Below are 26785 nucleotides of genomic sequence, written 5' to 3' on the forward strand. Positions count from 1 at the left end.
CCAGCAGCCCAGGGCAGAAGCTGGGGTCGCAGGAGGGACAGGGAGAACCGTGACTCACTGCACTGTGCAGGTGGCACTCCATTTCCTATGGCATAGGTGACAACTGTGCCCATTCCTGTCTCTCAGGGTGTGCAGTAAGTAACCAGTCCTCTCTCTCTGGCCCTGTCATGGCATACAAGGTCGGCTCTGGGGACAGCATGGCTCAGTTGTCAGGAGCGTGAGGCTTTAAGGTCTGCAGATCTGTGTGTGTTCTGCATCACCACTGCCACCTAGGGAACCTGATGCAAGTTCCTAGTACCAAGCTTTAGTTTCCACATTTGCAGTGAGGATAATGCACCCACTTCTGCAGGCTTATTAGACACGGTATGCAATAATGTGCAACGGACATAAAACAGCCGACCACTGTTATCCAGCAGGTGCTCAATAAATGAAGAGAGAAATGAGATGAACCCTGCAGCGCCCTCGAGGCTCATGCTCACAGCCCTCATCGGGTGAGCCCCATTTCCAACGTCTCCTGATACTCACTGCTGGGTGCTACAAAGCAGAAAGGTTGTTTACATTACCCAAATGGTCTCAAAATAATCTTTTGATGAGCAGATCTATCAGTGTAGATTGTTTTTAGCTTGGAGACTCCTTACACAGGGTTTTTAAGGATCGGGAGCCTGAAACCCCATATTTCGATGACTGCTAGGACTGGTATTGGACCATGGCCCCAGTGGAGCCCCAGTCTGGTAGACCAGCACCCGGGAACGAGAAGGGATTCCCCACCGCTCCCCTTCCTATTGCTGAGCGTCCACCAGACTGGGGCCCCATCACCCTGCCTAGCCAAGAGTGTACTCAGGTGGGATGCTGCTGTCCAGAGCCCCTCAGAGCCCACTGCCACTGGCTGGCTGTGGGGCCCCCTCTCTGGGCTTCAGTTTCCTTGCATGTAAAATGAGGGGAAAGGCCTCTGCGTTTCCTTCCAGTGCCAACATGCTAGGTCCTGCTGCTGCTTCTCCACAGCCAGGTGTTCTGTGTGCCACGGGCATTCACTAGTGCAGGCCACTGACATTAATTATAGATGTCAGCTCTTTATGATTCTGACAGCATTGCAGCAAGAAAAGAGGAGCCCCCAAAAAACACGCAGAAAAAAGAACTCTGTTGTCTCTGGGATAGAAAAAAATAGGAGGGGAGCCTGGCTGGCATTCTGCAGTCCAGAATCTCCTCTACTCCCACCCTGGGGCAGCACAGCCTAAGAGAAACCGTGGCCCAGGGGGTGTGTTTTTGGGGCCCTCTCATCCCTCACCCTCCACCTCTTACCGCCCCCCAATTACCTCCCAACTCTCATCCCTTGTCCTCCCTCACCCCCCAGGGGCCCATATCCTAAGCCTCGCTACAGGGCAGGCCCCACCAGCCCCCACACTCCTGATAGATCCTCCCGGACCTCTTCTTGCCCGGCCTGGCTCTGTCAGCGAGGTCAGCGTCTGCGATAGTTTCGCGTCACTGCTCCCAAGCGTACTGAATTTCAAAAGAAACGCAAGCTGGCAAGAGCTGCAAAAGCAGGAAATTCCAATGACAGAATTCGAAAAGGAAACAGTGATGAGACCATTTCTGGGAAAAGGTGAAGGGGTGGGGAAGAAAGGTATCCCGTTTCCTTGAAATCCCACCCACTAGGCAACTGCAAGTGCTCCTCATTCCAGCCCTGACCTGTAGGACAAGGGTGATGGAGGGGGCGGTGGTGACTTCCCCAGTTAAAGCCTCAGAGTTCACATTAGCAGCATAGCAGCATTAAAGTGAGGTGGAGGAAGACCCAGTAGACAGGAGGAGGTCAAGGGACAGTCACTCCAGCAGGTGATGCAACTTCCATGCAAGAACCTGCCACTGCCGATTTAGCCTAATTGTCAGTGTGCTTGAATCTTCACTAGCCCTCCACTGGCCACTGCAATCCCTTTGCAGCAGTTAGCCTTGGAAGAACAAAGGATGTGGCTGGAGCTAAGCCACATTCAGAAGTCAGCAGGGCTCTCGACAAGCTAATAGCACACTTCATGTCAGCCTCTTCCCAAAACGTATGCATGGAATCCGGACCACAGCTCTTGGTCCACTACTCAATATCCCATGGATGGTTTTCCAGGTGATACGTGGATTTGCCATAAAATTAATGGGCACAGCAGTTCCCAAGATCCTCTTACTTTCATGCTCCCCCATCACCCTGGAAGAAAGATCACTTCAAAATCAAGTACAAGCACACCAACTTTGGAATGAGGAAACCTACAAGTCTAAAATCTGTCTTCTCTTGACTGCTCAAAGTAGACATTCTCACGGAGCCTCAGGTGTACTACTGCCCAGCAAACACTCATCCCCACCCTCCACTTCTGCAGAGTGCACGTCCCCACCCTTGACCCTGGGCTCAGCCCCACGATTTGCCTTGGCCGATGCAATACCCACAAACAAGATACAGGTGAAGGGTAACATGGGTTTCAGTTGGGTACAGATGGGCTTGCATCCCTAGGGACTTGCCTTTCACCATGAAGACATGGCTCTGGAAGCTGCTGGTCCAAAGAAGGTAAAATTCAGCAGACCTGGACCGAATCAAAGCTTGAAGCCAAGTCAGGCAGATGTTCACAAGTGACTGTGAATAGCAGGTGCTTATCCTATATGCCGCTGACTCCTGGGATACATCGCTATGCAGTGACATTGGGGCCCGACATTCCAGTAACCCCAGGGTTGGCTGTCCCTTCTGCTGAATCCTTGTGCCTCATCATCAACCATGAGTCTTTGTTCATCGGGCACATTTATTTTAGCTGAACAGACAGCACTGAACACCAAGTTAGATTAAATTATCCCATTCCTTCAGAAGTGTCATCACCACTGCAGACTGGCAAGCCCCACTGGGATGCCCCTGGGCCCACCCCCATTATGGGCACCAGCCTGCTGCTATGTGTGCACCAGGGTGGCTGAAGCACGGGGCCCTGCCGATAAAGTGCCTACCGTGGGCTCAGGGAAACATCCTCCACAAAGGAGTGCAGAGAAAATAGTCCCAGTGAATTACTGAAATTGATTTTTTTTTTTTTTTTTTAAAGATTGGGTCTTGCTCTATCACGCAGGCTGGACTGCAGTAGCACAATCATGGCTCACTGCAGCCTTGACCTCCTGGGCTCAAGCCATCCTCCCACCTCAGCCTTCTGAGTAGCTGGGACTATAGGTGCATGACACTATGCCTGGCTTTTTTTTTTTTTTTTTTTTTTTGTTAGAGTCAGGGTCTCCTTGTTGCCCAGGCTGATCTCTAACTCCTGGCCTCAACTGATCCTCTCGCCTCAGCCTCCCAAAATGTTGGGATTATAGGTGTGAGCCACCACACCCGGCCTGAAATGCCTTTCAGCAGAAGAAATGCCCTTGTAATTCACAGCAAAGTCTACCTGGCCACTGTTTCTCCACTTTTAAGAGGTAAGACTGCCAGGTATAAGAATTTAATTTTCCAAGTAATCATTTCCCAAAACCTACACATCCACCCACAACCATGCTTGTAGTAATGATCTTGTTGTCACAATACACCTGGGGCTCCTCATGAATGGGAGGCACCCTGAGTGGGAGAGGACATCCAAACCCAAGCACTGCCTGTTTAATTCAGAGTCAGTTCTGAGCTACGCACGTGGAGGAGTGCAGGGTGATAGATAACGACAGTGTACACGTAAGTCTCAGGGAGGCACTTTCAACGGACCAGCGCCTGTCACTTGGTATTCCACGGACTGCTCGGAGATGCGGCAGCTGCCCAATGTCCTAGCAGAAGTAGGACTCTTCACAGGAGATACTAAATCTTATGAAATTATACAGTCGTAGTAATTGAGAACACAAAGTTGATTTCCATCACCAAGGCCGGGGTCACATAAAGAGCAGTAAATGAAATGACACTGAGAAAATAATCATTTCAAAATCCAATCAAACCATCATCTGCAAACCTCAGTGATCCTGATTCCAGAGCCACATCCAGGTTCCTGTACAGTGAGGGAGAGGCCAAGTGTGACACATCCGAAATGCAGGGTACACCAGGCACAGATGCGACTGAAATTCTAGGAACTGTTTCTAACTACGTAATGAAGATACAGAAGGCTGACCTGCCACCCCATGCCCCCTCCTACGGTCCTGAGGGCTCTGGACAGTTGAGGGACCGCCGGCGTGGGGCTGACTTCAGCTTTATCCCAGCACAGAGCACGGTGCCTGCCATTTGACGGGTGCTCGAGGGAAGTCTGTTGATTCTGTCCATTTGCCCACCACTCCTTTCAGGGAGAAGCCGAGTCCCCCAGCTCAGGACTCCCCTTCTTACACCCTCCCCGAAACATGAACCTTGGTCATCTCTACTCTCTTAATCTCATTTTTTTTTCCATGTGAATTTAGATTATTTTATCTTGCTTAACTATATTGTTTGTATAAGGCCCCTTAGATCCTTTTAGGAAAAAGGTAGTATATATATATGTAAGTCAAAACTGTTTTCTCTAGAAACAAAACAACAGAGAAGGCTGAGGTATCACGAAAGCTGGAATAATGTGATTTAAAACAAGCCAAAAAGGGTCTCTATCTGACTTAGAATATTTGTCTGGTAACAGTTCAGATTTGTCCAGCGCCTTAGCCCAAAGCACCATGGTAAAACAATAATAAGCATGCCATTTAGTTTCACAATATACAAATGAAACACAAGTTTTCTCCAGTTACTATTACATCTACTTTCCAGGTGAGAAAATACATCACTAAGTGGCTTGAACAAGGCCTTCCATGCAGCGACATCTGGGCTAAAGCTTCTTGCCTTCCCTGGGTCCCGGAGGACAGTCACAGCCTTCAGACGGGCCTGGACTGACAGTCACTCTCAGGCCATCACCCAGTGACAGCTGCTACATCTACTACGGGACACATATTTGCCATCAATGCCATTCCTAGCTCAAAGGACAAATCCCATATCCATCTAATCGTGACCCTTTTCTAGAGCAAATAACTTTTTCTTCTTCTAAGACATGAGCGTATGCCACCTCCAGGGACGTTCAGACTCACACATATGGTGATGTGGGAGAACGCTGGTGTTTTCTCAGGTCTTAAGTTGAATGCCTGCTCCTAACTCGAACCCTCGTGGGTTCAGCCAAAGAATGCCTTCTACCATCACTGGGTCCGAGATCCCCCTTCCTGGGAAGAGCACTGCCTCCTGAATAAAGGGTTGCTGGGTTCCTCTCTGCCAACTGAACCATGAAATCCTCTCCAGGATTGGAGACCAAATGGGGGCATGTTCGTCTCCCCTCACCCAGCTGCACATGACGTGGGCTATAAATCCATTCCATGGCCATAGCCAAATAATGTCAGATTATAATGAATTTTCCTCTCCATAAACATAGAGTGGACTCAAAAAACCAACCGACCTTGAAGGGAAAAGCCTAGATCCTATTACCAGCTCCCTGCGAACCCTTCAGATCCCTCTCACTGTGCCTCGCTTCATAAACTGTCATTAGCACAGGGAAGCAGGTGCAGCTGTCCGGGAGAGGAAGGGTACGCCGGCCAACAGCGAGATGAGGCATGAACCTTTTAAAAGGACGCGCTAATCAAGCATCCAGACAACCTCAGCTAATCCTTGAACTTGGAAGTGCAACCGTTCCCCAGGCAGGGCAGGAAAAGGGCAGAAGCACGGCGGGTGCGGGGCGCTCTTTGAGTGCTCATCAGCCAACTTGCACATTTCCTGTGACGCTTTCTAGTCAACTAGGTCATCGGGAACAACCTACAACCCAGAATCAATAAATAAGGCCCTGATTAAGCTGCTGCCTTGGCCTACAGCAGACTTCCGGTGTCGGTCCAACTGAATGGAGGGTCACGGAACCCTCCTCAGGCCACATCACACTAACCAACAGGCAGGGCTCTGAGCAACTTATCAACATTATCACAAATATAAAGTGAAGCCTGGTGATCTGATTTCCCCTGGTGTGCCTCTAGGCTCTCCTATTTCTCTGGATCACAAGAGAGGGTAGGATGAATATCAGTCTCACGTGGCAGCCTCTGCGGGGCCTCACTGTATGCAGCAAAGTACGAGAAACCACATTTCATGATGATTGTGCAAAGCTTCATGAAAGGTCAACCTCAGGCTCTTGCTGTGGTGATAATAAGGCAGACAAGCGTGGAACACATTTTCTTTTTTTTAATGGTGGAAGCTGTTCTAAGTGAGATGTTCTAAGGGGACAATTTTACATTATGGTAATCTATAAATATTGCAGTATAAATGGTGCTTAGAACTAGCTTTTTTATTGATGCAAAATTCATATAACATGAAATTAACCATTTTAAAGTGAACAATTCAATGGCATTTACTACATTCACAATGTTATGCAGCCACCACCTCTATCAGAACATTTGTATCACCCCAAAATAAAGCCCTACCCCCGTGAAGTAATTCTGCTCCATTGCCGCCTCCTCTCAGCCCATGGCAACCACCAATCTGCTTTCTGTTTCCATGGATTTACCTATTCTGGATACTTCATACCAATGAAATCATACAATATGTGACCTTTTGTGGCTGGCTTTTTTTGAGCATAATGTTTTTGAGGTTCACACAAGATGCAGCATATATGACAATTTCATTTCCTTTGATGGCTGAATAAAAGTCCATTGCAGGCACAGGCCACATTTTGTTTATCCACTCATCCACTGATAGACACTTGGGCTGGTCCGACCTTTTGGCTACTCTGTAAATAGGGCTGCTATGAACATTTGTATACTTGTTTGACCACCTGTGTTTTAATTCTTTTGGGCACACACCTAGGAATTCACTTTTGATATACAAAAAAAAATGATAACATGTTTAGGACCAATGAACTTGAAATCTCAAATCTCCATAATGTTTGTTCCAAGGAATAATGACTTTTTAACTTTCTAAGAAATCCAGATCCTAGAAGATTTCCAGAACTACAAGTTGCCTTTGACATATTACCACAAATGATTTTCCTTGACATGACAATAAAGATAATAAAATAGCAGTAATGTTAATAATAATCACACATAGGAGGTAATATTACTGGCACTCTTTTGTAAGCCCAGAACTATGGTAAGTGTTATCCTTGCCAGCATAATTAGTATTCCATTTTCCATACAGAAAGTCACATAGCCCTAAAGCAAGCACCAAACCCAGTCCTACCACACCAGAGCCCATATTCTTCATCTAGTAGCCTACTTGTTTCCTTTCACTTCAAGCAACCCCTTTATAAGCAATCAGTATGTATGCTGAGCCTGGTCTCAAGCAGCATATCTGGATTTCAGTCACAACCTGCATACCCTGTCACCATATGAAAGGGACATCTATGACCTTCTAAATGTGATTCCTACCCTGCAACCTGATAGATCTCATGCGTCCCTGACAACGTGTGTCCCCATCAGCAGTTGCGCATGTTTAATGTCTATCATCATATGAAGCCATAAGCTCTAGCAGAGGAGGACTCTAAGCCTGTCCCACCACAAAACTCCCCATCTGTGCAAGACACCTGGCACCTCACATGCATTCACTAAACACGTGCCCAGTGAGTGGGGTCTGCATTCACCTGGTCCTCCACTGGCACATGCTGCAGGCTCTCAGTTCTCCCTTCTCCCCACCTCCGCCCAGCCCCGCATACCTCCTGGGGGCAGGCATGGGTCTCAGGGTCCCCTTGGAGACCTGCGTCCCCCCTCATCCATGCGTTAAGGCTCAGTGGAGCTTGGGATGACCAAGGGAAGCACTCCTCCCAGACAAGCTCAGGAAGACTCTGCCTCCAGGGCCCTGAGTGCCCCACAGATACATCCACAGAAACACATGTGCCTTCCCAGCCTGGCAGGCAGCACTGAACAGACGACTGTGCAGTTATTCTCAGGACAGGCCTAGGATCTTCCTAGTTAATGAGCATTGCCTTAATTTCCTGTACAGCAGATTTTAAAATTCATCCTAAATCATCCAGATGGTCATCAAGAACCCGTATCTCTTCAACCCGAAATACTCAGTAAACAACTTCTATTTGACTATTGGTCTTTCTCCCACTGGTAAAATTAAAACCAACTTTTTAAAGGTAACCATTTTCTTTCCCTGTTTTAATTTCTTCCAGTAGCTTAATAGGGAAAAAATACGGGTCCTTTGTGATTCCTTTCATGATTAAGGCTGCTAGGAAACTGTCTTGGCATGACAAGGGAACCGGGTCAGGGATGTTAGAGAACGTTTGCCGACAGAACACCAGTCCGGGAACCCACACACACCAAGCCTGATGTCCTGCGTGTGCGGCAGTACCGGGGGCTGTTTAACTGAGATGCATTGACGCTGGTTCATAAACCCTCTCACATACCCATCCAGCTGGGCCAGTGCCCCTCTGCTGACCACACACAGCCCAGCCTGTATTGTGTCCATGGCAACTCAGCACCGGTGTGGAGGAGGACTGCTGGCAGCTGTGTCTGTGCGGAAGCACGTGCTCACCACTCGCCTGCAGCAGGGTCTCCAAAGGAACGAGCGCTCTGAGCCTTCAGCCCAAGCAGACATCATCACCAAAAGAAACACACCCTACTCGGCCCCTGTGAGTGCAGCACACAGTTAGAGGCGAAGGGGGCTCCCTGCGTCCCGCACACCAGGAAAGCGGTGTGGAGCTGTGGGACGCTGGCGGGCCTGTGCCGATGGCTGGCTTCGTGCTTGCCCTCATGGTGCCCGCACAGTCCTGCTTCTGCACCAGCTCTTCAGGGTTCCATCCTTCAAAAGGTCTTGCTTTTCAGAGGTACCCTCAGGGGATGCGTAGCCATCAGCTCCAAGACCCAGTTTTTGGTTGGGCAATTGCTAGAGATTTCACCTAGACAAGCAAGCAGCAGCTTACTAGGAAAAAGGCTGTCAGACAGTCATTGCAGAGGGCTGTGGGGGGTTCTGACCCAAGGGTACATCTTATTCCTCAGACCAGGGAGGGATAAGTCCAGCTCCGACAGCTGGCCAGAGGCAGACGGGCTGCCCTGAGTGGTGGGGGCAGGAGGCCCGGCCATGACACAGGGATGGGACAGGGCAGCACCCCAATGTCACTCAGTGTCAAGACATGGTTCACCCATACCAGATGTACCCAAAGACCCCATTCTGAAAATTATCCATCACCATGTTGAAAGAACACACACAAAGGAGGATCCAGGGCTGTGAGTGTGTGTGCATAGCGGTTAGAATCTCAATTCTGCCTTGGGATGATTCTAGCCGCATTCAATACTCCAGTTATAGGATACTTATATTCAATTCAGATTTGTACAGCATTTTAAAGACGGTCAGATACATTGTGGGCCTCAATACTGATACCACAAAAGTCCAATATTGAGGACACACGACTTTCTGTGCAAACAGGCAGTGAATTGGCAGAGGGGGGCCCTTGGTCCTAAACGACAATGCAGCACCCACCACGTATCTGGATATGGGACTTCTGGCATCCTGGGAACCACACGGGGCCTCACCCCATTGTTGGTCCCCACTCCAGAAGGTCCTGGCTGGGATGCCATAGTTACAACTTGACTATCTTGAGTTTGAGGGGTCCCCTGGGCTCTGTTCACTGCTGTCATGTTGGCTGACAGCAAAGTCTCACGTTGATTTACGGGAAAGTGAACAGCAATATGGTCTGTATCCATTGTTTAAAAACTCTTACTCCAAAAGCCAAATGTGAAATGTTTTTACTCTACAGTTTTGAGCTTTTGGGTTGAGATTTTCTTTGCACATCCCTCTAGGTTCCTCCTGGGAGGAGCTGTGTCTCTGAGGAAGGAGATGTCTACAGATTTCACACCAAACAAGGTAGGAGACTCCTGCGTGCAGGGCCAGGGCTTTTCTGGAGCAGTTCATTCCTGGTTTCCTGTTGCTTTTCCATTTCGAGCCGGCAAACCTTGTTTTGCTCATTAGCAAATACTCCAGGAAGCCAAGCACACACCCTCACTGCTTCTGGCTCTCTGTCTGCACTTCGCCCCGTTCGCTGGCTGGGTGCTTGAGCTGGGGTGGAATGGATCAACACTGACTCCGCCTTAGATTAATGTATACTCAGGACATCACCAGGCACATAGTAAATGTTCAATGAGGGGTGACCCAGAAAATGGAATAAACATATAAAAGAAATTGCAATTCAGAAGCAGAACCCACTTAGCCATGGAGGGCCCCGCCGGTGTCTCCCTCCTGATGCTGTGTGAGGCGGGCAGTGTCGGTACAGGCTCCTCTCACAGGTTCCCTGGCCACTCCATCCTACCAACGCTCTGTCACTGTGACTTCTGTCTGTAACAGTTTTGGTTTTCCATGGGCAGGTATGCCTGGCCCAACATCCCCAGCTAGAGAAAGGTCAATCTACGTAAGAGGAGTAACAGTCCAGGAACGGTCTCCAAAGGATGCTCCAGACACCACCTGCGTGGCCCAGATACGGGGCCAAGACACCTATGTCATACCTCTGCTTAGCACCCAGTATCTCTGGGTCATGCCCTGCACCTGTGGCCTCCTGGGATGAAGTCCGCTTTGACCTGAAACGGCCACACTGCCCCGGGCTGTCACTGCTGATCACAGAGGAAGTGATGGGTTCTACTCACCCTCCTGTCCACATTAAGTCCAGTGGCTCAGAGCCCCAGCTCAGGCAGCGGAAACAAGAAGAAACGTTTCCTTCCCTGTGGCAGCTGCAGGCACCCTCAGCCAGTCCTACAGCAGGAATCACAGCCACTCTATGAGCCTGCCTATCCCGCTAGGCAGCTTTCTGCCTCTGAATGGCAATCCTCCCCATGTCCGGCACTCCAACAGGGCTGCTTGCCACCTCAGGCAACCACAGACTCGCCTTAAGGAGGTTACGCTTCAGGTGTTCCAGCCTAACCAGCATCCTCACCCCCCAGATCTTCCTTGTGACAGGCCACATGCTGCCCCAATTTGCTGATCATCAATCCAAACACTCCTCCAACACCCCCAGGTGGGGGCTGAGACTGCTGGGAGGAGGGTGGTTGGGTAGAGAAGAGGGACTGGTGCCCCTGCCCCACGGCAGCCAAGCTCACGGTGTCCTGCTTCCTTCAGCTTCAGACAGTGGCTTCAATCGCAATCTATTAAGTATTTCATCACATTCTCTTTCCTAGGGCTTCATTAATTTCTGTACAGCTAGGAATTCTCTGTACAACCAGCTTATTAGTAGTAGTTACATTTTGCTTTCCTGGGAGGGGATGAGGGGACACTGGGACTGAGGATGATGTAATGAACAAATGCCTGAGCACACGAACATTCTGGAGTCTTGGTCCCAATTCCTAAAATGCACAAGTATCTTGGTAACTATCTTCAGTGCCCCTCACCCCTCCCGGCTGCTCTGTCACCCAGGCTGGAGTGCAGTGGCACGATCTCACCTCACTGCAACCTCCACCTCCTTGGTTCAAGCGAATCTCGTGCCTCAGCCTCCTGAGTAGCTGGGACTAGGCACACGCCACCATGTCCAGCTAATTTTTTTTATTTTTAGTAGAGATGGGGTTTCACCGTGTTGGCCAGGCTAGTCTCCAACTCTTGGGCTCAAGTGATCCACCAGACTTGACCTCCCAAAGTGCTGGGATTACAGGCGTGAGCCACCACACCTGGCTTGGCAACTATCTTTTAAGCACTACCTGGTGCTTAAAGTCAGAAGAAAGGGGGGCTGGATTCTTAAAAGGTTAGGAGGATGTGGTCGGCCAGCAGAGCCATGGAGAAGCACCAGTGTTTTCTGGAAATTAAACGGTGTGTGGGGAGGCTCCCTCTGTTCTCCCAGGGGGAAGGCAAGGATTTCCCATCTTGGCTGCTGCTATCCTGCCTTGTTTGGCGGCAGTCCCTTCATGTCATTTCAAAATACCATGAATGAGAACTTGGGAATCTGGCTCTATCACAGTAGCTGCTCCCAGGGTGAAGGTTGGAGAGGAATCTCAGCCTGTGGTCCCTCTCCCCCAGGGAAACTGCCTATGATGCCCACGCTTCCAATGCCACTCAGCACAAAATCCACGTGTGGCCCTTGTGCCTCGTGGCTCCATGGACAGGGCACAGTGCGGGACAAGAGAAAGGGCTGTGCCTGGGAGGAGCTGTCCTCAAGCCTCATCACCTGGGCATGTCTTAGGGCTCAGAAGGTCCTCCTCGGACATTTGTGTCCCCCAGAAAAGGGAAAAAGATACAGATGCTTCCTGACTTATAATGGGGTTACATTTTGATAAACCCAACATAAATTGAAAATATCATTAGGTCTAAAATTCATTGAATACACCCAACCTGCCAAACCTCATAGCATAGCCTGGCTCACCTTAAACATGCTCAGAACACGCACATTAGCCTATAGTAGGCGACATCATCAGACTCAAAGCCTTTTTTTTAATAATAAAGTATTAAATAACTTATGCAGTTTATTGAACACTGCCCTGAAAGTGAAAAATAGAGTAGTTGTGTAGGAACTCAAAGTACAGATTCTACTGAATGTGTATCGCTTCTGTACCATCTTGAAGTTAAAAATTGTTAAGTGGGGGACCACCTGCACCTCACTTCAGCAGGCAGGGCTCAGGGTTTTCAATTCCACACAGAAACCACTGGGGAAGATAAACCTATTCTAGCCTGCCCATCCCCTCCATCTCTTTTAACATCACAAACATCAGCAAAAGTGACGACCAAAGGAGGTGAGTGGAGCCGCCCAGCCCCTTCCTCCCCATCGGCCCCTTCTCTGGGCTCCAGGTGGGATTAGGGGACAGTCTGGAAGACCCCCTCACCCACAAGGACTGGACACAGAGTCCAAGGACCCTTAGTGGGGATGTCCGTTTCACCCGCACAACTGCAGCAGGGCTGAGAGCTGGGGTGCTCTGTCCTCTCCCATCCTGTCCTGTCCAGGGGCCCAGGAGTGTGGCTGCGCTACAGCAGCTCCTTTCTCCCCTCAGTGGCCTCCCAAGCAACCTCTGTCCAGCAGGAGCCTGGCCCCATTGCCCGACCACAGGGCCTCTCCCTCCCCAACAGGGCTTGACTCGGCCTCGCTCCAGGGACAGATGCAGAACTGTGTTCTGTCTGATGCTTCCCTGACATGCACTGAGAAACAGGGAAGGGAGAGTAAAAGAAGGGAAAGGGGATCACGGGTGGGGCTCCTGCCTCCCAGACCTCAGGGGCGGCAGCTGGGAGTGGCTCCCCTGGCTCCCGGCCCTCCCTCAGCCTGGTCCACCCATCACAGCCGGCACTTGGGGGCCCTCATTAGGAAGCAAACTTGATAGGCTCTGTTGGAAGGGAGTGGGGCTGATCAAAGAAGCAAGCACAAAGACTTTCCACCTGTGTCTCAGCAACACTGACTCTGTCTTTATGAAAAGCAGCCCGGGAGCCAGGCTTCCTCAGTGCTGCTTCTCTTTTGCGTCTCTTTCTTTCTTTGGGCAAGCTCAGCACTTGTACAAAGCGCACAGTGATCACCTTTGGGGTCTTTTTGGGTTTTCTTCCCCTGGTATGCTTGTGTTTGGATCCTGCCCTTTCACCAGCCATGACCTCCCACAGACCTAACAGGAAGCTATGTCTGGTTCCATTGTGTGCCTTGACACGCACTTCCTATTCAGAGGAAGGGAGATGCCTAAAAAATATGACGAAACCTAAGCACACATGGGGAAATCACCGATCGGAAGCAACTCCCATCCTGTTTGACCACCTCCCTGGCTGATTACTGAGCGATCCCCATCAGAGACCAGAGGCATTCAGGGTGCCTTCACTGATAATGTATCTCAGTACTGAGCAATGCTTTTATCCACCTCTGTCTGCAGGTATTATTGTTTGTTCTTCAAGTCTTATAAAGACACAGATTTGCAAATTAAGAACTGCCACTTACACGTATTTGTAAATAAGCCAGCTCACAGACATCCTCTCCTGCTCAGGGACATACATCAGCTTGTCCTTAGTGGGAGGCGGTCTGCAGCAGTGGTCTCCAGCTCTGAATATTTGGAGGGTGATTAAATAACATGAGGTGACTCCCTCCCTGGCTCTCTCATGCATGTGCGAGTGGGCACACGCTCACCCCTGTCTCTCGTTAGGCTGTTAATGAAGCAAGCGTGGGCCGTGTCACTGCCCACTGACTACGGCTTGGAAGCCTTCCCAATCTGTGGCTGAGCACTGGCTCCTGAGCTGCCCTTTGTGCTGAGGACTCTGCTGAGCTAAGCCCTGAGGGGAGCCCTGCTCTGCACTCCAAGGTCTCAGTGACGGGCATCAGGCACAAAACGTCCCTGGTGTCACCAGTGGTTTAAGGACTTCACTGTATTGAGGAGAACAATGAGAGTTGAAGGCAGTGAAGGGGCAGATTAAGGATGCCGTTCTGGGACCACTCCCAAACATAGGTGTCCCTTGTCAAGTCCTCAGACTTGTTCCTGCGAGTCTTGTTGTATCGGAGGACAATCCTGCTTGGGGCAGCCTCTTGTCAGATGCAGAGTGGATCCTGTGTATACATACATACACACACAACACACACACCATACAACACACACACAACACATACACACAACACAAACATGCAAATAACACACATGCACGCACAACACACACAGCACACACAACACACTGAATACACATACACACAACATACATATGCACACAACACACAACACACACATGCACGCACAACACACACCATACACAACACACACAGCACACATGCACCTACAACACACTGAATACACATACACACAACACACACATGCACGCACAACACACATACCATACACAACACACACAGCACACATGCACATACAACACACCGAATACACATATACACACAATACACACACATGCACATGACACACATGCGCACATAAGCAAATGTCTGGGCTCCCAAGGATTTCTCCAGGGCTCGGTGGGTAATTTCAAGTTTCCTTCAATCTCTGAAACTTCAGACTGGGCACAGCTGGTGCTGGCAGGGTCTCAATGCCCCAGCTCAGTGGTGTCCACCCCCTTGACCCACCCAGGACCTCTCATTATTTCTCTCTGCCCTTGCAACCCTGCATATTAAAAGCTTTTATGTGCCAATCTCTTTTTTTTAAATTAAACATTTTTTATTGATAAAAACCTGCAACTTCCCTTCAGAATTTCTGACTATAATCAGATGACCTGTGGCTATAAATTCAACCCAAATCAAAGACACATTCTGTTTCAGCGTTGGCCACCTGGCAGGACCCATGCAGGCCCCTGGGGGGCTTTCTGAGTCATCTGGGAGAGGAAGAGCCACACCTGCCCTGAAGGAGACCTGGGCTTGCAGGGACCCCCGCCTATACTGGCCTATAGCAGCCTAAGGGTGGGCAGCAGGGTGCCACTGCCCTGAATGGGTTATTTCCACGCTGGGAGGTGGGGGCTCACTGTCAGGGTGGGGCTTATTTCTAGAATTACAGTGTTTCCTTCCACCATCTGATAAACTGTGAGGAGAATGGATAACAGGAAAGGTCAATTTTTCTTCCATTTTGCAGTATTTTGCTTGTTTTCCGCATCTCACCCATCTCCAGCAGTTGGCGAACACAGCCCACGAGCTGCCCTCAGAGCTCCCCTGGCCTTGTCCTGCCTTGGCCCTTTAATCCTAATGTGCAGCTGTTCTCCCTGCCTTCCTTTCCACTAGGAACCCTCCTGGCTCTCTTCAATGTTCCTTCTTAAATAACAAGGAAAAAAAATAAAACACACACCATCCTATTTCGCAACGCCTCAAGGGGGCAAAGTCTAAGCAGCCCACTCACTCTGCAGGGAGCAGGCCAATTAGACTGCGGTCCACAAGAGCTGGCCAGGTTCCCCAGGCTGATGATGCCTCTAAGACAGAGCATGCGGCTATCCCTGATGCATGTTCCCTAGTCCCCCTGCCACCCACAAAATCCTACATTTCTTACAAGAAGAATTATGCTAGGAAGGCAGACTGAGATGTCTGGGAAACATAAGGATGTTTAAGATGTCTGTCCAACAGGAAGTGGAAAATAGCACACTCCAGAAAGCCTCAGGAGGGTGCGGCATGCACGGTAGGTGATGGCCAGACTCCACGGCCCTCAGAAGAATGAGATGCCCACCCGGTGGGCCTGGGAAGGGCACTGGCTAAGGATACACAGAAAGCCCTTACGGAAACATCTAGCATCTACTGGGCTCAGTGGGAGGGGCTGTTATCATCTCTGTTGTAAAATTCACCACCACCTAGACTCCTGACCTCCTGACATCCAACTGTCAGCTCATGCACATGGTTTTAAATCGTGCCTTGAGATCTTACAAAAAGCCTGGCTTTGGCCCTGAGACTTGATTCATTTTGCCATCTTCTATCTATCGAGCACCTCTAAGGGTAAGAAGCCCAGCAGGACATATAGGGAGGTAGATGGGGAGCACACATAGACTTGGGGTGGATCCTGTGGAGGTGGATGGGGGCACCCACAGACTCGAGGTGGATCCTGGGGAGGTGGATGGGGAGCACCCACAGACTCGGAGTGGATCCTGGGGAGGTGAACGGGGAGCACACACAGACTTGGGGTGGATCCTGTGGAGGTGGATGGGGGCACCCACAGACTCGGAGTGGATCCTGGGGAGGTGAACGGGGAGCACACACAGACTTGGGGTGGATCCTGTGGAGGTGGATGGGGGCACCCACAGACTCGGAGTGGATCCTGGGGAGGTGGACGGGGAGCACACACAGACTTGGGGTGGATCCTGTGGAGGTGGATGGGGGCACCCACAGACTCGAGGTGGATCCTGGGGAGGTGGACAGGTAGCACCCACAGACTGAGATCTGTAGCTTAAAGACAGGGAGGAGCTGGAACAGCCCAGATGGCTTTGCAAACCATGTAGGGCTTCTGGAGTGTCCTGACCAGGGAATGACTTGTCCAGCTCTCATTCCTTTCTTTCTTTTTGAGATGGAGACTCGTTCTGTCGCCCAGGCTGGAGTGCAGTGGCACGATCTTGGCTCACTGCAAGCTCCGTCTCCTGGGTTCACACCATTCTCCTGCCTCAGCCTCCCGAGCAGCTGGGGACTACAGGCTCCCGCCACCATGCCCAGCTAATTTTTTGTATTTTTTTAGTAGAGACGGCATTTCACAGTGTTAGCCAGGTCTATCTCAATCTCCTGACCTCATGATCTGCCCACCTCGGCCTCCCAGAGTGCTGGGATTACAGGCGTGAGCCACCGCGCCCGGCCTCACATTCCTTTCTATTAATAGTATAGTCTCTCCACTGACAGACTGTCCTGGCAGAATGAGCTAAGTTCATCTATTAGCTTTGCTCAAGGAATGAAAATCCACCTCCTAAAAGCAAATTCTCTACCTGGCTCCCCAGGAATAAAACTGAGAGAATCAATCTTTCTATGTATGCATCAGCCCCCTAATCCACAGAGGACATTTTAAAGTCTCCATATTCTAGCTACTATTTCATTACTTATTTGATTGAAGGCTGTCAATCAAGAATTTTACAACCAGAAAAGCTACCTATCAAAAACAAAGACAAAATAAACACATTCCAGATATACAAAAACTGAGAAAATCTGATGCTAGTTGATCTACCCACCTTATAGAAAATAGCAATGAAAGCTTTTTTAGGCTAAAATCAAGTGACCACATATAATAATTTAAAGCAACATAAAATGACAAAGAGCACTAGTAAAGACAGCCGGGTCATTATAAAAGATAGTATGAATGCATGTCTCTGCCGTTCTTAACTCATTTAACAAAGTGATTGCGGCTGGGCGTGGTGGCTCACGCCTATAATCCCAGCCCTTTGGGAGGCCGAGGTGGGTGACTTACCTAAGGTCAGGAGTTCGAGACCAGCCTGGCCAATATGGTGAAACCCTGTCTCTACGAAAAATACAAAAAAAAATACAAAAAACGAGCCAGGTGTGGTGGCGGGCACCTGTACTCCCAGCTACGTGGGAGGCTGAGACAGGAGAGTTGCTGGAACCCGGGAGGCGGAGGTTGCAGTGAGCCAAGATCATGCCACTGCACTCCAGCCTGGACAACAGAGGAAGACTCTGTCTCAAAAAAATAAAAAAGAAAAAAGAAAGTATTGTATAAAAATAAAAATATAATTTTATCATTGGGCCCATTACATACATAAATGTAATATATTTTCCAATAATGGAACCAAGGAGGTGAGTGAGAACAAAGCTATTTGCGGATAAAGAATTATCTCCTGATAATAACTTGAATGCACCAACACAAATGGGGTAAACCAGAAATTCAAAATAAGGTTAATATCACAAAAGTTGTAGACATATAATTGCTCTTTCATTTCTCAGCTTCTTTAAAAGAAACAACATTACATAAAATAATAAAACAAGAAAACCTTTGAAGGATGAGGCCGCAAGGAAAGGGCCGGGGTAGGTTTACCTGGCTGCAGAGAGTGGGGCCTCCGGACACTGTCCTATGGGCTCTTGGGTACCCCACAGGCACCATGAGAGGTTCCCAGGGCATCGAAAGCAGGGTTTGAAGGCAGTAACCCCAAAGCTCCTGCAATCAGCATGGCTGCCCCCAGGTACAGTGAAAGCACCACCCTCCTCGTGCTTTTCCACCGTGGTTACTCGAGACATTTATCTCTCCCATTTACAAACCACTTAGACAACTGGTTTCTCTCCAAGCTTTCAAGCTTCAGATGGTTAAATGCAGAATCATGATGCTGGTCTTCTTTAAATAAGACTGTTAGACAAATACAACTGTAACCATAACAGGAAAGACCCCAGCACTGTAATAATAAGCATTTCCCAGGGCTTTCCTGCCCTGAGGCCGAGGGGCACCTGTGGGCTTGCTCATGCTTGCTGGCACCGTTGGGGCTGGTGCATCAGCAGCCGGGCCACCGACCTGTCTCCTGCTCTGGCCACTCTTAGGGGACCTGGTTTTATAGAGCTCTGTGGCCCTTCCTCTGATGTAATGAAGTGGAATGCTACACATCCAGTAAAGATCTTAATACACACCACACTGAATGCATCAACATGTCTCATATCAGCAGACAGCCCAATTAATAAATTTTTTTTAAAAAAGGCAAGCCTCAGTTTCCCTACTGTAAGTGAAGGGGTGGGGAGGCTGACCAGTAGGGTGACCCACCTCCCAAACACTGTATAAATCCATGACAAAGGCTTGAAATGCCTGCCGATTACACTGATTCTCAATGAGCCAAATTTTAAATACACATCCAATTCAATAAGAGTCCTAAGCTTTACCTGTCGTCATGGGGCCTGGCCAGCACACAGCCATCAGAGTCTCAATGAACACTGAACACCACCTGCAGCCCCATGCCACTTCTTTCTGGGCACACCCTTCCCTTCGAATGCACTTGTTTGTGTTTGTCCCTGGGAGATGGGAGGTGCCTGGCTGCTGCACACACAGGTGGGAGGCTGAGCATATTTCACACACGTCTGACACCTCCAAAGCCAAGAAGCAAACATCCTTGACCTCTGCCTGTCCAGCTCCACAGACTGCACATTTTACTGCTCTGCTGTAATTACAATGAAAACAAACAAAATTCAATCTTCATGATTAGCTAGAGCTCTTGCTGTGTGCTGTTCAGCACAGTGTGCAGATCAAGGCTTCCTGGAGCCCTGGGGAGGGGACAATCACCTCCACATCATTGCTTTGTTCTGCTTGACAGGAAGAGCCACCAGCCAGGGCCCTCGCTTTACACCTATGCAACTACAAAGGGCCCTGACCATACCTGTGTGACAGAGCCAGAAATGTTGATGTGTCCACACAACAGAAGGCTAGCTCACGGGCCTGGCTGTTGGGCCCCCATTGGGCGTCTTGGCAGAAATGGACCCGTGTAAGTCACTTCAGGCCAAGTGCTCATGCTACTGACCTCCTTCCTGCAGACACAGCGCCCTCTAAAGGGAGGGAAAAGCTCTCCACCCAGAGAAGGGCACATGGGGCTGAGAACACCTCAAACAGACCAGCCTCACTGCTTGTAAACAGAGTGGCCTTCCTCTCACAGCAGAGGCAGGATGGGGTTCTGAAGTCACCTGCCTGCCTGGCTTCAACCATTTACCTTCCATTACTCTCTGTAGGGGAGGAAGAAGTCCCTCCCCTGAAACCATGCACTTAGGAACGTGGTTCAGACACACGCTAGGGTCACCTGAAGTTTCCGTGCCTTCTGTCCCTGGATTGCCCATGGACAGTATCAGGCCATAAGATTGCAAGTCTTCTCTTCACCCTCTGCAGGCCGCTTCTCCCATGGGCCTCCGTTGGCCCTGGACAGCCTGTCAGCTCTCAGCCATGGGCCATCTCACCAGTCAGATCCTGCATCAGGCACTCCACATACAAGATCGGGAGCCCTCTTGCCTATGACCAAGGTGTCCCTGTGCCCACGCTACAAGTGAAAGTGCTAAGCTCCACAGAGGGTAAGTATGGAACTGGAATTAAAACCCAGATACAGCCACTGGGAGGCAGATGCTTTCTCCACCTTTCTCTGGCCCTGAACCCATCCAAGCCAACTGCACCTGCTCTCCTGCTTTGGTGGTTCCTGGAAGGGCACATGCAGCTCCCTGACCTTGGGTCACAGGTCTCCCTCATTCACCTCACCTGGGCCTTGCCTAGCACTTGGGATCAGCAGTGACTGTGCATGGCGCCTTGGGTTTAGGCGTCAGTTTGCATGGTTTTCCACTAGGGAGAGGACGGTAAATCACAGGGCTGCCAACCATCAGTAGTGCACTGCAGGCTTATCAACAGCCGCCAGGAAAGTCTCGGGAATGCATTTATTCCCTAAATACACTGAGAATTTAGAAAATGAAAAGATCCCAGAGAGCCTCTCTACTCTCAAAAAGGTATTCCCAGGGTTGAGATAAACATCACAAATAACCCTCCACCAAAAAAATTACAATTACTACTTGGAAAAGATATCTCTGGCCAAGGAAGAAAAGAGAACCTAAGCAAAGAAAACCCCTGGGCGTCTGAGAACATGGATATCGTCTGCAGAGCCCCTGTTGTGCACGGTGTAGCACACGCATGACTGACAGTTTCCAGAGCCATCCCCACAGCGCCCGGCCCAGAGGCTGTCCAAACACCAGATGCTCTCAGAGCCAGACAAACAGAGACCTCCCAGAGATGTCAAGGAAACTTGTCTGAATAAAGCTCCCTCCACATGCACCTACGTGAAGCCTCCATGAAGCAAAAGAAGTGAAAAGAACCAAATCAAGAAAAACAAATTCTTCTTCCGTAGGCCGTGAGAGCAAGTATAGACATTATCACAATTCAAGTTACATCAGGGTCTCCCTGTCACCAACTTCTCCATAAATAACATGCCGCCCAAACATGGTAACTCCAGGGCATTGTGGAAGAAAATAACAAAACAAGCCTCTTGGGATGTTAAGGCATGAAGGGCCCCAGAGAGTCCTGACTTTGCACAGAAGGAAAATCAAGGACTCTAGTCCACCAACAGGCCCACAACAGCCAATGCACCACCGTCACACAACCCAGCAGAAATCACAACAGAGCAGCCCTGGAGGCCCAGCCTCCCCTTGCATGCAGGTATGTAGGATGCCTCCGGCTCTGGATGGTGGTCTCAGAGGGCTTCAGGTAGGCTCAACTGTCAGAGCGAGGCCTCTGCACACTCAGAGCCAGTTGTTCAGGAGCCAGCAGCAGCTGCAGGTCTGGGTGCTCCTCAGGGCCAGGACACCCTTTAATCTGACCCATGAAGGCCAGAGAAGCCTACACTTTATGGATTCCTCAACCCGGCTTTTGTAAGTAACTTCAGCCACAAGCCGCGTGGCATGTTGCAGCTATTACATGTGATCTGGCAGTAGGTATGTGTCAGAAACTCTCTGATGAAGCCAAATGGAAACTAGGGCCCTGGCAGCACAAGGCTCTCCCTCCTTCCCGAGGCAGCCTACACAGTAAGCTGACCCCACATAGTTCACCCAGCTAGAGAGGGCATGCGGATGCCCCGTGGGCAGAATCTGGGGAAGCAGCAGGACAGAGAGGGTCTCTCTGCAGCTCGAGCTGAAAGGCAAAACCCCTGACCACAGAGTGTTCTGGTCAAATCCAGCACAGCCAAGAACATCAGCACAGGTCACTGCCCCTAGATGGGTCCTGCTCTGACCTGGCAAGACCCTACCCCTATTAGGAAGGACAACAGCAGTGCAGGCCACTGTCTTCAAAGCAGCATGTATTATATGTCTGAATAACAAACCAGAACTTTCTGGCAGTCATCACTCAGACACGGCTGCCACACAGTCAGGCTCCCAGAGGTACTGGTGACCTGCTGGTCAGTGCAAGGATGTTAGGAGCACAGCCAGCTGTGGCCCGGCCTGGGGAATTGCGGGATGACTGACTGGATTCCTAGTGAGGACAAGGATTGGTGGCACCACCCATACATTGTTCGGAGGCTCACCGCCCTGGCCAGCCTACATGATTGGATTGGCCCTGGTAGGTGTGGGCTGTGCTGAGGGCCCAAGGAAGCCTCCAATACCCAGGAGGTGACAAAGCCTAGAGGCTCTGAGCTGTAGAGACCCCTGCAGAAAACCCGGCTGCACTAGGGTTTGTGGTCCTCTCAACTCTGCAGTTTCTCGCTCTTTAGAATGGGGACAAGACCTCCTGACTGGCTGTCACAGTGGCCACTGCATCAGGATCCCCTCAGTAAACATTCCCTTCAGCCCCTACAAACAGCGCCAGGCTGTCCCCCACTCCTGGAAACCTGGCCACTAGGCATTATTAAGGTAAGTTTACTCTTTCGTAAGCCTCGTTGATGGGGTAAAAGTCTTACCAGCCACCAGTTGCTTGGTGTTTCCAGTGTCTGGGCCGGTTAAGCTCCAGATCAGAAAGTCTGCCTGGTAGCCCAGGGATGGCAGGGCTGCGAGGGTCAGCAAATAAGAAAGTGTACATGTGTGCACAGGTATGTGGGTATGTGTGTGCACATGTGGTGACAATCAAGCAGGGAAAGAAATGCTAGAATGGTGAACACAAAAGGCAAGCTGGTCTAATTCACTCTGAGCCCAGGACAGCCCTGGCCCTGGTGTCAGAGAAGAAGTGTGCTCTGTCTGTGTTTACTGTGACTCACTGGGAAAGTGGGGTTTCCAAAAAAGCCTCCACTTAAACAGGCTGGCTGTCTCCTGTCCGTAAAACATACATTTTCAGCCCTTGTTTCTGCACTTGGGGCCCCTTGGTTTTTTTGGACACTGAGACAGGGAGCTCTAACTGTCTAATTCAGGAAACAGGTAATGAACGTGTCAGTGGCTTCCCTGAAGCGCAAACCAAGGCACTCAGAAGGAAAGTCTTCTTCATGGGACGGGTGGCAGGCAGAGTCTATCCTGCTCCAGTGGTCAAGGGGAGAAAGTAACTCCTCACTCACCACGAACTTGGGCCACAGTTTCCTGGCTGACAACTTCCCAGCCAGACTCTTGGTGTGCCCTTCACAGACTTCAGGGCAGCTGCTATTTACAAGAAAGCCATGGGGCTTCTTCCTTCCTCCCTCCGTCCCTTCCTCCCTTCCTTCCCTCCTTCCCTTCCTCTCCCTCCTTCCCTTCCTCTCCCTCCTTCCCTTCCTCTCCCTCCCTCTCCTTCTTTCATTCCCTCCTCAATTCCTTTCTTTCCTTCATTCCTCCTTCCCTCTTCCTTAAGCCCACATCACTTAAAAGCAGAAACAGCTGACTTTGTACCTCCTGGCCACAGAACGAACAACATGACTTGATGCTGCCTCTCCAAGAAGGACTTACCGTCATGTCCACATGAGCAAGAGAAGCTCCTGCCCCAGTGGGCACTTTTCCAGGATGCTGAGTGAATGTCGGCTGCAGAGTGGACAAGAGGGATTCAGTGGCTTTCGGGCTGCCTAGACACAGCCACTGAAATACACAGTACCCCTACATGACATTCAAATGCCATACAGTGCAAGTCCAGAGCAGCAATGTGACCCGTGCCTGGTCACAGGCTGTCTGAGAGCAGAGGCGGAATAACTCCCTCCAGCATGAAGAGCTGCTAGTCCCCCACACATCACCATCCACCACCGTTCATGAAAAACACATAAAAATGCCATTCAATTAGGTAGAGGCTGATGGTTAGTCTCCGGGACAATGGAAGACAAGGGACACCCCCACCTGTCGCCCGGCACTGCCACCTAAGACACCCTGAAATAAAAATCCCACTTCACTGTTTTCTCCAGTGATTCGTTCATCAATAGCTCAATGTATTCCCTTTCCCTGATTAAAAGTTAACTCCACACAAGGAAGATGAGAAAAGAAAGATTGAGAAAACAAAACTTAGACCACGAAGACTAGGGAAAAAGTAATAAAAATTGTGGCACAATCCCATTGGCAAATCCCCTCGAAGCTCTCAGGCCAGCGCACCTAGCAAAAGGGCTTCAGTACCCTTTACACACTAGCCCCTCAAAGCTCCAGGAGTGGACTGAACCTGGGCCTTGGTAAGTGTTTGTGACTGATCTCAAATCTGCCCTGTTTCCATGAGAGAGCACTCGTCTCCCTGTTTCAGTCAATGGTAAGTCTGAAACATCTCCTTCCTTGCAGGGGAGGACATCGCATTGCCGCTCATATCCCTCATGACACACTGTCAACTGACAAGCCCAGAGCACCTTCCAAGCTCGCCCCAGGACTACGTCACAGCGTCAACTTCCCCCACTCCCAGGAATACGCTCAACCAGGCCCAGGTGAAACAATGCGCGACCTGTCCATGGCAGGCTCTCCAACTGTGGGGTCTTCCTTGTCTACCTTTCACCTCCACTCAGGGGACAGGACTCAGTGAGGGCCTCCGCCAGGTGCTGGGTCACAGCGGCCAGAAGCACGGGCCTGGCCTCTCCCTCCAGACTTTGCAGGCTCATGGGAATGCCAAGTATTAATATGAAGCACATACAGGCTTACATTTGTGAGGAGGAAAAAGAGGACAGTAAGAGAGTATGTACATTTACATACAAGCACACACAGGGAATCCTCCTCAGGGGAAAGGTGCATCCTATTCACTAAGCAAGAAAACACTTCCTCTTCCCCTTCCTTTCAAAGGCCTTGATCTGCAGGACAGAAGCAGGGAGAATGCAAAGGGCAAAAAGGAAAACTAATTGAACTGTCTTCTCTTTCTGAAAACTCGGCCTATTAAAAGCACAAACAGTCGGCAGGGCGGTTTCATTTCCTTGTCTTCATTAAATCAGGAAGCTGAGATTCAGCAGAGATTCTGGCCCTAGAAGTAGCTTATCGGAAATGACCATGAGTTATCACCCCAGCGTCCTCCACATGTTTTCTGGTAAGTAGTTTCTTTACTTAACTGAGAAGGTTGTTCCCAACAGTTCTCAAAAGGTGTCCAAATTCCCAAGCCTACCTCATAAAACATTTTCATAATTATAGAGGTGATAGCAACCTTGGTGAGAACAACTATCAAGATGATTTTGATGGGGTTATTTGCTAATTTTGCCTCTTCTGTGAATAAAGATACCCAGTCGACTGACTAATACGAACCCCAGTCCAACCCTGAATGTGTCCACAACCCCACAGACCTTCATACTGATCATTAAAATGAGAACAACCCAGACATTCCCTGGTGGTGGTAAAGTTAACCGAATAAAGCACTTCTCCAATGCTCTGTATTCTTAGAGTAGCTTTACTCAAGTTTCACCGGTGGGTGGTATGGGGTCTGCTGGAAGCCCAGTGTGACAGTGTGACCCATTCACTGGGAGATACTTCCAACCCAGATGCACTATTCCGAAGCCCCAACAGGTTGCCTAAATTGATTAGGAAAGTGAAATGCCACACACACAAAGCAAGAGTTGCACACGTGCACATGTACACACACAGACACACACACACACACACACTAATCTTTAACCTCCCACCACCATGACACGGGTACCACCTTGTGTCTTTTAGCCTTAGGAGGACTGCAGGCTTGTACAGTGTTGGAGCCATCCCTGTTCTTTCCAGATACAAATGATCTAATGGAGTAACCTAACCTGAACCACAGAGCCCCACGTAGGTGTTCAATATCCTTCCAGAGCATTTTTCTAGCTTTTGAGACCAGAGTGGGTCACATGAAGCGTCCTGTCTCGCTGAGCCCACCCGTGAGAATTCGGACATCCACAGAGAGCAGATACTGCCCTGGCGAGGCAGTGCCTCCAGCCTAGAAGTACCCATCTGTTGGCTTAACTGGAGCGCTCATGGGGCACTGTCCCGAGCCACTAAAGTCCCGGCAATGAGAGGCTCCTCTCATGGGAGCGGCTGGCACAGAGACAACCACACACCAACGTTAGGGGGTGCAGCTGAGACAGCAGGAAGTGAAACCCAGCAGAAGACAAAGAAATTATTTGACCAACCTTCTCACGGGGTCATGGGAATAGTCATGGTTTCTTCACATGTGCCTCAAGTTTTAATCAGCATCTACAATGCTGTATTGCCAGACCCAGGTACATCAGCTCAGTGTCAGAGGCAAAGCTGAACGAGGCTGGTAACATTTACATGCAATGTGTCAGGCCCCATTCTAAGTACTTTACAGCATTAATCCATTTAACCTCCCCAACAGTCCAATGAGGAATGTGCTGCCCCCATTTTACAGATGGGGAAACTGAGGCACAGTGAGGCCAACTTGCACAGGATTATACAGGTAGAAAATTATGGCACTGACTCCTTGGTCTGCACTCTAAGCCACTATGCTGCTGCATGCTAAAAACTCTAGAAAAACATATTGATTGTCCTCAGGTCAGACATCCAAAGGTCTGGAGTGGAGTGAAGAAGTCTATAAAATGTTACCAGAAGAAAAATGTGATTTTCTTCATGTTTTCCTCTAAGAGTCCTTGCTAGAGGGGTTGGTGAGGCAGTCATGCTGGCTGCCACTAGCCCAGGGAAATTCTCATGTGGGTCAGAAAAAGCAACCCTTCAAGACAAATCTAGGATAAATGTGATGTGAATGGTGCCTGGCCCCTGAGTTG

General features: G+C 49.8%; 2 protein-coding genes across 3 annotated transcripts in view; both read right to left on the reverse strand.

Annotated features, from left to right (window-relative positions):
* The window catches only part of SH3RF3 (SH3 domain containing ring finger 3), a 353462-nt gene that overhangs the window by 222802 nt on the left and 103875 nt on the right, over window positions 1-26785 (reverse strand). The gene's annotated exons all lie outside the window — the stretch shown is intronic.
* Window positions 1-26785, reverse strand: part of LOC129143190 (small nuclear ribonucleoprotein G-like) — a 71907-nt gene that overhangs the window by 25057 nt on the left and 20065 nt on the right. The window contains exon 1 of the mRNA XM_063789449.1: window positions 1-26785. This exon is cut by the window's left edge and continues 25057 nt beyond it; it is cut by the window's right edge and continues 20065 nt beyond it. The gene's annotated coding sequence lies outside the window, so the exon portion shown is untranslated.

The sequence above is a fragment of the Pan troglodytes genome, chromosome 12 (assembly GCF_028858775.2).
Source record: "Pan troglodytes isolate AG18354 chromosome 12, NHGRI_mPanTro3-v2.0_pri, whole genome shotgun sequence".
Taxonomy (NCBI): Eukaryota; Metazoa; Chordata; class Mammalia; order Primates; family Hominidae; genus Pan; species Pan troglodytes.